Source organism: Bombus pyrosoma, linkage group LG13 (assembly GCF_014825855.1).
Source record: "Bombus pyrosoma isolate SC7728 linkage group LG13, ASM1482585v1, whole genome shotgun sequence".
Taxonomy (NCBI): Eukaryota; Metazoa; Arthropoda; class Insecta; order Hymenoptera; family Apidae; genus Bombus; species Bombus pyrosoma.
This window is the reverse complement of record NC_057782.1, coordinates 3,947,894-3,959,991: the sequence shown is the minus strand read 5'-3', so window position 1 is coordinate 3,959,991 and position 12,098 is coordinate 3,947,894.

Sequence of the window (12,098 nt, the reverse complement as noted above, 5' to 3'; positions counted from 1 at the left end):
GAAAATAATTTTCGAGCGAAATATAATTATACCGATATTTAACTATAGATGTGAAGTCTCTATATGATTTTTTATAATTCAAGTGACAAAATTTTTGATTTCAGGAACCTGCGAGTAAAATTAAGCTTCAGTAGAAAAATCTGTATGTTTACAGACATTAAAACATTACTATTATAAAAAGCGAGAAACTGACAACAGAATTCTCTGAATAAATACGAAATTTATGTATCGTCCTCTATACTTGTCTCGTTTCTGAAAAACAATTGGACCATTTTTCCACGGCATCTTTTAAAATATCCCTCTTTTTCTTTGCCGTTCTATCAATAGCACTCGTTAATGCGTCATTATCCTCTCGTAATACCGTTAAGCTGAGCCATGTTTCTGCGCGCTCTATGCGCTTTTAAATCCCATAACTCCTTTTTATATATTTGCACGATAAAAACGAAATAACAATAGCTCATCATCTATGAGGCTATTATTCGAAACGTTTCGTGCGTTTGCAGGAGATCGTATATTCAATGGAATCGTCGCAACAATCGAACGGCAAAGGATTCCGAAGGACGGTGTAAAGTAACGAATAAATGGGAAACGATTATTACTGGCGCGAGTTTACACGCGGGTCCAGGTATCGGCTGGAGAAACGGATGACGGTCGTACCTCAGCCCGGAGTATATCGTAAAAATGAAGACCATCGTAAAATCGGGCGACTGATGTTTTCCTAGACTCTCTCTTTAGACAGGCAAGCCGAGAAGCATCTTCGATAAATAGAAACGTTTTTTTTTTTCTTAGAAGTAGAGTAGCTTTATAAAATCAGCGGCGAGGAATCGAGCGGTTCCCTAAACCGATGGTTCGCGTGCCAGCTCTGGTTCTGGCATGCCTCAAGATTATCGATTCGACGGCGTTTGTTGGAATACAAACGACAGCCACTTAGTCTTCCGCCTCTTACGTAACCCCCTCTGCCTTGCCTTTATTGGGTTATTACTTTGATTTGTCACTTCTTATATGGTTCCGCTTATGGAGCCGAGGGATACGCGGTGAATTTTGCCAACTTTTCTTAGGTTCAGCCATCGAACCATTCCTGCACACTACGAAACCGCGTAAGGTTATCCAGTAATCACGTGAAGATCGAGAAGCTTGCTCAAGGCAGGATATATTCGGTTCTCGAAGGAATAATTCAACCTCTTTAATTGGAAGTATGTGATGAATCAGTAAATCCTCATAAATACCCGAGGCTACTTACTAAGTTCTATGATTCGCGTTCATTAGGAATTTATCAGTTCCTTAATATTTATGCCAACGCTTCGGTGTCTCACCGTCACTCTATACTTTGCTTCCGGTGAAATTCATCCCCCAAGTTATAACGCGAGCAAAAATCTCATTTTCATCGTTTCTTCATTCTCCAAAGATAACCCGGGGAGTTTGACGAATCTGTTCGGAAATCATTGTCCCTGAAATATCATCCTTGTTGTTAATTCTCTTTGACTGTTGGTCAGGTCTTGATAAAAATAAGAGAAGAATTCATGAAACATGATCATTAGCGAACACGTATATATCATTCATAACCATATGCGAAGAGAACGAGTAGCGCGACAATTAGCCAGCTCCTGCGGCCTGGTCCCGTACACGATCTGCTAGCCGGTTAACGAATCCCAGCACGTAGGAAACGAGCAGATTTTAAGCTCCACGTGAGATGCTAACCGCGGCGATCTAATTATGCAATTTAAATTTGAATCAACGCGCGTGGGGCGAACCTCGTCGCATGTGCTAGTAACGCTCATTTCAAAGGGAATAACCATGAGAATCTGGCTAGTTACAGACAATTTCTTTTTTCCGTTTCTTCTTTCGGACGAGTTTCGAGTGCAAAATTGGTAAACTACGAAGCGGAAGGATGCTTGTTGCGAAGAAAATAACGGTTAGACGCGCGTAATATTCCTGCTTGAAATCGGAGGATTTCGTTGTGGAGTATAAAACGATGAAAAAGTAAAATGATGCTAAGTAAAATTTGGAAAAATTATTACACAGGATTATAGCAATGGAACGTGCAGCATCAACGTTGTAGACATTTCTTTCTTGAAAATTTTTCTCACACAGATTTTAAGCGAACTTGTATTAAAAGGAAAATTTAACCAATTATAAGTGAAAAGATTTGACTACTGCAATATTGTTAATTTTAAGTGAAGATTGTGAAAGAAAAAAAGAAATCAACTCAACGTACACGAATCTGGTTAAAAAATAGACATTGTGATCTGGAAAAAGAAGATAATGGAAATAGAAAAAGTACAGGCGAGATATTTTGTATGCATAAAGTGTGTGTCGAAAATCATATAAAAGCTATCGAAAATTACTAAGGTGAATTGAAAGCTAAATTACCGTCAGTCAAAGGAGATTTGTCAAACTCACTGAAACTTCTATTCGTATTCGCCTATTTGATATTAATTGATTGTTACCGTTGTATATACTCCATAATTTGCCATCAAAACTTATAATAACCTATTAATTATCATCCACAACATTTTCAATCAGAACTACAGTTACTTTAACGAGCATCACTATCCTTCGATCACGCTTAACGATCAATCTCATCACACAACAATTCCCCAAAGTAAATTCGCGAACTTATTTCTCGTCCCATTACACTCAGGATCTTAAGCTCGATCAATTCGATAAATTACCCCGCTATTTACCAAATAACTTCCTTTCAGTGGAACAAACTCAGTTTTTCCGTGACACGTAAACGTTTAGAGGGTTTTGGTTTTCCAAGAAACGAGACAGGGATGAAAGAGGGATGAAAACGGAAACGAAACAAGGGTCTAAAGGTAGAAAGAGAAAGATAGGGAACAGCGGTAACAGCACGTTGAAGCTGGCAACGCTTGTTGTACGCGGATGAAACGTGCAGATCCCCTGGCACAGTTCCGGCTTACACGTTTGACAGCTGAGGAAATTATATTTCTCAACTGCCATTTAAGTTTGCGCGTCGCTTCGTTCATCAGGCCGAATAGGCAACTGGCATCCCCTTGGTGGATTGCTCTTCCTTCTTCCTCTTTCCGTTCATATTCCCCGGTTCTACCATTTCTCTTATCCTTCTCAGATCCTCGGCAATCCAACTTCGTGGCTTAATCCCTTGATGGTAACACGATCTGGATCTCCGACTCGCGCGAAATCCTCGCTGACGTTCGGCCACGTTGTTACTGACAATCGTATAATATATCGTGATATTATTTCGCGGGAAGGGATGATATGCCTTCCGGGCTGCCCTCAGTTCGGTTTAGGGGGGAATTTGATTACAACGTTAATGAATTGCCTTTTGTCTAACGGAATTCAGCTCTCTCGCAATAGAATCTCTCCTTCCGGTTTCCAATCTAACGAGTAGAATCCGAGGAAACCCTGCGAATTCCAAATTTCTCCATTGGTTTACGTCGAATTTTTAAGCATAGTATCTTGTTTCACTGCGATATCTCTCAGCGAGATTTAGAAACGTAACGTCATAGAATTTGCGTGGATGACGAATGATCAAGGATTGAACGAAGATTTATATTAAAGTTTCGAATGAGAATGAGTTCAGAGAATGAGCTAATGAATAATGAGTTTTAGAATGCATTGCGTTACATCGGATATTTGTCACGTTGCAAGAGAGAAATCTTTAAAAATACGCAATATCGTTGGAATCGTGAATCAAGTCAACTTATTTTCAATTCGTTCACTAAAACAAAGTGATATAAATAGTAACAAAATATAAGATAAATTTGTAACAAAGTGTTTGCAACATCATGGCTTTCTCCTTTTCCCAATTTATAGAATCAATTAATGCACCTTCCGAATGGCTTCATTGACAGAGAATGCATAAGAATCAGAATTGAGGTGGAGGAATTTTTTACAGAGTCTAGTCTCGTTTTGCTCTTAAACTATTATTATTACTTTATTATTAAATGTTGTGTATTGTTTAATAAGTACTACTCTTCCATAAATAGAATCTTGTCTGCAACCCAAAATTCCTCCAACAATTTGCAGAAATTGTTGTCACACCGTTTCCACACACTTTGCGACAATTTAACTTATAATTCACTGGAGTCGCAACACGTTCTATAGCCACTCGAATAGTCTCTTATTCAAGCTTGCCAACGAGTGCATTCGACGTGGCGCCACGTCGAAATCGAGAGACAGCAACGTCAGGGTTGGTGACAGCAGCCTGGCTCAAAGTCAATTCGAAATACAGACAGCTAGATCGTAGCCCGTGTCTTTTAAGGAGATGAAAGGAATCAGCATCGAAGGTGTCGTCGGATTTAATCGTCGCTTTCAGGGTATCCGCGAAGTAACGAACGTCTCTATGTTAGTCTCGCGTTTCGAGGAACATTTCGAAAGAAGAAAGAAATGGATCGTGTTGGAAAAATCGATGCAACCTGAGGCAAGGACGTCTAACGAACTACGAAAAAGTACGTCGTAAAAGCTTGCCGTTTTCTGATTGTTGCACCGCTGTCTTGATAAACCTCGATGACCGATTCGGAATTCAAGATCGCAAGGATAAAGATTAAAGGGTACGGCGGTGGAATAACTTACTTTCGGTAACCGTTCTAAAAGCAGCCAGGTCACGTACTTTCTTGTAGCAGCTGCTGGAAATTTAAAGCCGATTCCATTCGCTTTGTCGTTCCGAGACTTCCACTTTTGCGATCGTATTCTCCGATCGATACCACTCGTCAGGTTGTTAATTGTATCACGAAAGCCGTTCTTTCTCGAGCCAAAAAGTACGCGCGCGAAAAGCGAGCAACCGAGATATTTCCGAGAGACAGGGGAACGGAATACGTTCTTCTTGATTATCACGTCGAGTATTCCCAAGATACACGAACGGTCTTGGTCGTTCTCGTTTTTCTCTTGAAACGTACTTTCCTGGGTCGCGCGTTCGCGTGTCCATGTTAGACCCTTCATATTTTCTGAATGAACACGACATGCTTGTTGTTGGTTTGGCGTAGTAATTCATGTTACTCTACCACGCACGAGACAGTTACAGCCTGAAAACCGAATCGTCCTTATTCTCCAAGCCGGTTATTCGGCGCGACATTCTACTCTTACTCGAGATTAACGCGCATGAAAATATTAGAAGACCGACAGAGCTCCCTTTTCTCTTCCATTCTGCGAATGGCTGCGGCCAATTTAACCCTCTATTCGTATGCAGAACGAGCCGCGTGTGCACTTGCTTCGCGCATATGTTACATGCTTAGCTTGCTGTCTATCTAGCCTGCTGTTCCGGAATTCTGCGTGGATCTATCGGCCAGCTGGACCTAATGGTCATTTCACGGACGAACACGTATCCGTTTCGCGTACAGTTCCGCTCAAAACTCCCCCGTCTTCTCTCCCTCATCCACCCCCACCTGGCTTTCCTAATCAGCGTGAAATTAACTGTCTCCGTTGCTAGTTGCAAACTCGAACTCGTGTTACGCGACTGTGAGCCTGCAGGATTTTAGCATAAGCGCCGATACAGGAATTCCACGTGCATCGGATGCGATGAACTTCATGCGGAACGAAAGATCAAAGGACCGTAGGTGTCATGTTTTTAAAACTTGTCCGCAGTATATTACGATCTAAATTATCGTAAGTACGTACGAATAGTAGAAGAAAACAATGAGAATTCGTGTTATTTCCAGTCTATGGATTTTTATGCACTTTTGGAAAATTTAAAGATGCAAATTTAAATCTAAAGGATAGTAAATTATTCATTGTAATGCTTAGCAGGTAAAACAAACTTCTATTTAGTAGTATCGGTGCTTTTAGTTATGTTACTAAAAATATTAATAAAAATTATTAATCATTCATGATTTTGCATAGACATGTACAAAAGTCTATATTTGGATAATATTTATATTCCCAGTCGAATTCAGATCTTAAAAATGCTAATATTCTTGATAACGATATTGTTTCAAGAATATTATAACGATATTCAAAAGGTATTTTACATCAAAAGATCGTTTGAAAGTTTATAGCATGTTTCGATGATTTTAATATTCCCAGTCGAACAATTCTGATTTCCCAAATTCCAATAAATTCGATAGCAGTGTCGATATATTCGAAGAGTGCTTTATATCAAAAGATGTTCCACGAAACGTTATATGTATTGTGTTTCTAAAATTTCTAGCCGAATAATTCTGATTTCTCAAATTCCAATAACTTTGACGGTAATAACGTTGAAAATCCCTGGAGGGTATTTTGTATCAAAGGATCGTAGTGTCGTCTTTTGAAAGCTTAAAGTGGTAATACGTAGGTTAATGGATCGTAAGTAGGTGATGTAATGAAACGAGACACTGCCAATTACGATAATTTCTGTATTTCGAGCGATATAGTTGCGAATCGTAAGATGTAAGTGGATGAATGATGCCACGTGAAAATTTCGCTTCACGTGACAAGAACATGTATTCCACGTGAATCCCTTAAGAGTGTAGCATGATTGCGAAGAGAATTCATGCGTAAATTATAGCAGTTATCGTACATAATGTTGCAAAGCTAAAATTACTATTTGAATGTCACATCTATATTTATTCGCTTATGCACGTTTCGCTTGTTCAAGTATAAGAAACTTCCAGATAATTTTAGTACTCTCTGTTGCAACGACTCTTCTTTTAAATTCGAATAATCTTAACAGAAGTAGCATTCGAAATATTTACTTACTCAACTGCTTTGTATCTCCTGAAAGTTCTGTTTCTCCCTACAAGCAATATCCCCATAATCGCACATAGAAAAAGAGAAGAAAAACTCATCGAGAAGTGTCTCGAAACCTGGCCAAGTCCTCTGTCGCAGCCCTCGCGTCAACCCTCCGTGCAAGGGTCGAAACTTACGACCATGAACTTGCGAGTTATGCCCGTTGCCCTTGCGGAGAATAAAACACAACCCAGTGGTTGGGTCCGAAGTGCCTCGGGGAGCGATAAAAAGACTGCTGCGTCGCGGCTACGTTTCGAAATTTACTGGATATATTCTCCACCCCTTCTCTCCCTCTCTCTCTCTCTCTCTCTCTAACCATTTCTATATACGTGTATCACCTACGTGTACTTGTACGTACGTTTGTGTTTTACGCTTTATGAATCTCACCCTCGATCACACGAGTCTCGATCGCTTTCGCGAAGGACGCTCGTTCCTCTATCTGTATGGAATGGTTCTCCGGTTGCGGTGTTTAATGCGCCTCGTGTATGGTCATATTAGAGCTGTATTTTCGTTACCCATTACGTTTTACGGGCCGTTATGTCGCGGCACGCGGGAACTCTAACTGCATCGAGCCGAGGCGAATGATTCGTGGAAAAAGGGGTGGTTTTCCAGGCCTGGACTGTCCAGGGATTCATGGTGGGTCGCTCTGACACGGTTAGTGGACGTCCGAGAAATTACCAGCTCTTCTCCTTCCTGCCGTTCTTCTTCTTTCATCTCTTTTCATTGCCTCGGCTTGTAATTGTATTTGCTGCCGGGGCGTAAGAAGCAGAGCCAGGAATTTTTCGTGCTTCCGTAGAATACGAGACCCGTTTCTATACGATGCAACGCGTAGCCCGCGCGTAAACATTGTTCTGAATTAAATGCGCGATGAATGGCCGCCGAGACAAACAACACGGACTACGTACCACGGTGAATTGTAATTAACAGTACGAGGCAGGAGAAAAAAAAAGAAAACGAAGAAAGAAGGGTTGAAATAGGAGGGGTGCACGACGAGAAGCACAAGCAGAGGTTAGACGATCGGTTCGAATCGATCGATTCACTTCGTTCTCGCTTTCTCTCTCTTTCTATCTCGTTTGGTAATAAAGATCTCTTTTGCCAGGCTCGTTCCCGGGCCTTATTATTATACGGTGACGCGCGAATTTGCATTATTGAGTTTCACGAGCGGCGAAATTCTAACGGGTATCGATTATTCTTTAAAACGGGCGGCGTGCAGCTGTTTCCTTAGTAACCGGTAATTTCGTAGATCCTCGCTGACGCGCATCGTTATACCGTTTATCCGGAAATTAGCAATTTCATTTTGCTTCGGTCGTAATTAATTTTCGATGCATACGCGCGATTGTGTGTTTTAATATCCGATCTTCTTTCCAGCTTTTCACTCCCCCGGCCACCCCTTTCACTGACTCTTCTCGCTCGTCGGGCTCAAAGTATCGTTTGCTCGTCGTCGATATAAATAACTCCCCTGCCCCCGGATTATTCTTCTTTTAATATTTATCGGGGAAAAATCTGTTTTTAAGATCTCCTCGCGGATTTCCATGGAAATTGATGAATTCTGGCATCGATATATGAATGCAAATTCCTCCGCAATTTTATTAGACGAACTTTGACACTTCTTCCGTACTGATTTTCGTTTTTTCCCGGTTATCAATTCTCCATCGTTCTACATACTTTATATGTTGGTTATTATGAATCGCGAAAGACTTTGTTTTAGACGAAAATCTGATACAGGAATTTTTTAACAGTAAGTCTATTTTACTTCTAACGAAGCTCGTTTTTATTCCAGCAAAAGTTCCTGTTTTTCAATATCCCCTATAAATAAAACGAACTCCGTAACCACGCTATAGATACTAATACCGCGGAAATTAGGCAAGAATCAAGAGCCTTACAGAACTCATTTCCCCTTAAGTATAAATTGCTTGTTCCCCAACACTCTCATTCGGTAGCTGCGAAAAGTATATGTACGTACCCTTATTGTCTAATTTATATTTTAAATCAGGTTTTCCATTTCGTAGTAACAGTATCAAATTATTGTACTGATATTGTATTGTATTGTACGATGGTATAATACTACCAAATGATACGAATACACTTGGCTCTATTTAATTAGCATGTAAATACTGTAATAGATTTAACGATCTGCAAATATTTTTTCTAATCATTGCAGATGAAACAAATTTTGATGCTTATTTAGAATAGCGACGTACAATGCGGCATCTGAACAGGAAATCGAGACAAAGACAAAAAATGCATATAATATGCAGTTTTCCTGAAATCTTTCTTTAATGTCACATATCGGTAGCTGGCGGCTAGTTCTCCTTATAGCCATTAATATTTCGTCAAAATTATCAGATGTTTGTATCGTTCGTTAACCAGCGCCACGAAAAAAAGGTATTTTAAGCGCCGCACAGCGTGGCGTGCACTAGACAAACTTCGAAATAGTCATTGATCGATTTTGATCTTATTATTTGTTGATATCCAAACCAGTCTGTAGCTAAGTAATATAAATGTAAGCGATAGTTCTTCAAGAAATCGATAGAGGATACATTATCTTTAACCTTAGCTCAGTCTTGTGTCTCGTAATATAATCTAAAATTTCTAACGTATTTGAAGTTAAAATACAATGAAATATCTATTTTGAGGCGACGTTGGTATTCCAAATAAATACCTAAAATATCCCTTTTACATATACTAAATAATTTCCCCCAAACTTTCCAACTGCGATAGATACCGATGCTCAATACCATCCAAACCCTTTTTCCATCTCTCGCAGTATCCACTGGCAAATTCCATTCTGACACAATTCCCCTCGTCGCGTCGCGTCGAAGCTTAACAAATTTCCGGCCCCCCGATCTTTCTTCAGCGTGCCAATTTTTCCATACAAATCACCCACAACCAGCCATCTCTCATATCTCAAAGTGTCTCGAAAGACGAACGAGCCGCAACACCCCGCGGAGACGTCTCCTATACATCGAGCATCCCAGTCAGTGCGAAGAAAGAGCCTCAACCCGCGAGAGTAGCGTGCTCATGCACACGGCCGACGTTCCGAAAATTTAAGCAAGCTGCCGTGGCACGCACGAAACCAACGAAATTGAAGTGGCGCATGGAAATGGTGGAGACAGGTCGTGACAGAGACGCATACACAGCAACGAGAGGGGCAGAGAGGCGGAGGTGGTTTCCGCGTCTCGTCGAGTCGCGTGAGCGTGTACAAGCGGCGTTCAAGCAGCGTCGCGGCCGATCGATCGCGTAAACCGTCCCTCATCGTACTACTTGGTACCGACGATGAATGTATTTTATCAATTTTTGCCGTAGCCACGCGGGCGCGTCCACGAATCGCGCCGGCGAATTTGCATGATTAATCATTTCGACGTCGCGTGTTGGTACCGGTTCGCCTGATCGGTTAAAACAAACGATGACGAAATCAGAGAGGGAGTGGATACGAGCTACCGGGAGATGCGTCGACGTGCACGGAGAATTATGAGTTTCCGACGCGGCCACGTAACGGGGAATTTGCGTGGGATAAAGCGGACAACCGGCTGCGCGGCTGAGATTAGGTTCCAAAACTGCACGGGTTTCGGTTATGTAAGGATACTTTTAGAATTCTGCTCGGGTACACAAAATGCTGGGTTAGATGCACGGTATTTGCGTTCTTTTCTTGCGCTAGTTTTATAGCAGAATTGATTAGAGATGTATTCTTGGAAAAAAGATACGTCGAGAGGTGAAATTAAAATGTTCCAACCGATTGCATCTCCTCTATGCTATTTCAATTCACTTGTGATCCTGTTTTTAATATCTGTTCTTGCAATTCGTTGTTATTACCGTCTGTTTTTGATAGCATCGAGTTATATAAAACTCTTCGTGGGCTATCAGTATAGCATAAACTAATTCCTCTAATATTAAAAATAAATTTCGCTTTTTCCACAATTATTCATTGTATCAATTTCTTTTTCTTCTATTCTCTTCGATGCACAGAGAATTCTTGGCTCTGAAAATAAATTTTTCTTTCAAACGTGAGAAGAACAGGGCTAGGAAAACGTTGTAATCGACTTGCTTGATAACAAATGGATCCTCTATTCAGATTCTCAGACCGTCAGTGACGAATCCGTTGCATAATCTTCATTAATCGCATCAGATTTAGCTGGTAAGCTCTTTGAAAGCGATTACTCGATTGCGTAGAATCGATGATCGGACTCGTTTCGCCTCGACGCTTCTTCCCCTTTCTATTTTACAATTCTGCTATTGGTACTGTTCGAACAGAACGGTAACAATGTTAGAGTTTTCAACAATCTCTCTTTGTTCCTTGCGATGCTTGAACAACAGTTCCTTAGGTACTTGAATCGCTTTAGGGTCTTGACAGCTCAGAGTAGCAAATTACTTCGTGAAGTTACTAAATGTAGGTTGAGTGAGCATTTAACCACGAACTCAGGCTAAAACAATTTTCTTGGTCTTCGTGGTATTTCTAAAGCCCATGTGGTCGAGTTGCTCTTGAAGAATATCGCGACAAAATTTTCTGTTTCTCCTTGAAATCGTTCAATCTTTTATTCAGAAAATTCAGAAATAAAATTCAAAATTAAAATGTTAATGCACAATGGAGTATCATTTATTTTTGATAATTCATGATGGAGTTATAATTCCTGGATAAAATAGTATTTCTTTACATCGATGATCGAAACAAATAATTTTCGTGATGCAATAAATAAAGTAGTACATAAGTGAATTTTACAAATTACGAATTAATTAACTTTTTTTCTGATTGATAATCCTATTAAAAAATGGTAAATTTGTAAAATCATAAAATTGTGAAAGACGAATATGTAAGCTACAAATTGTATAATACCTTGCTAACTCACTAACGCTATTAGTTGCTAAATTACTATGCAAGAGGACCCAGGGAAGTATAAATAACAGAGAGATATTTCAGAAATACCTAAAATAAGTGGGGAAATGCAGTTCTCCACTAATATTCCAGGATTAATCAAAGAATGTACGGTTGCACAAAGAATTTTTTGAGAATTTCCTGTAATTTGATTAATGATAACGCACTTTCACATATTACACGGGATACGGGCGGATAAAATGGGAAAAATATTCAAATTCGGGCGTGTCGTTCGTGAATATTTCTGTTTATGCGCCGTGACACGAATACAGAACACGGATTTTTAAAATTCAATCCCGCGAGTATGTCTCTGTCGGAAAGAAACGAGTCATCCGAGCAAAGCAAATTCGCAAACACCGTCTATCCTAAATGTTTCCGGAGCAGCGGTGTGCTCGTCATTTTTTAAATTATTCCATTTCCTCCGTTGGCCATTGTCGACTATTTCTTATTCATTGACAAAATATTCTCGGCATTCTTCCATTTTCCCAACGAGGACGAATCTTTCTCCTACGATTTCACTGTTGCATCCCTCTTCTAAAGACGC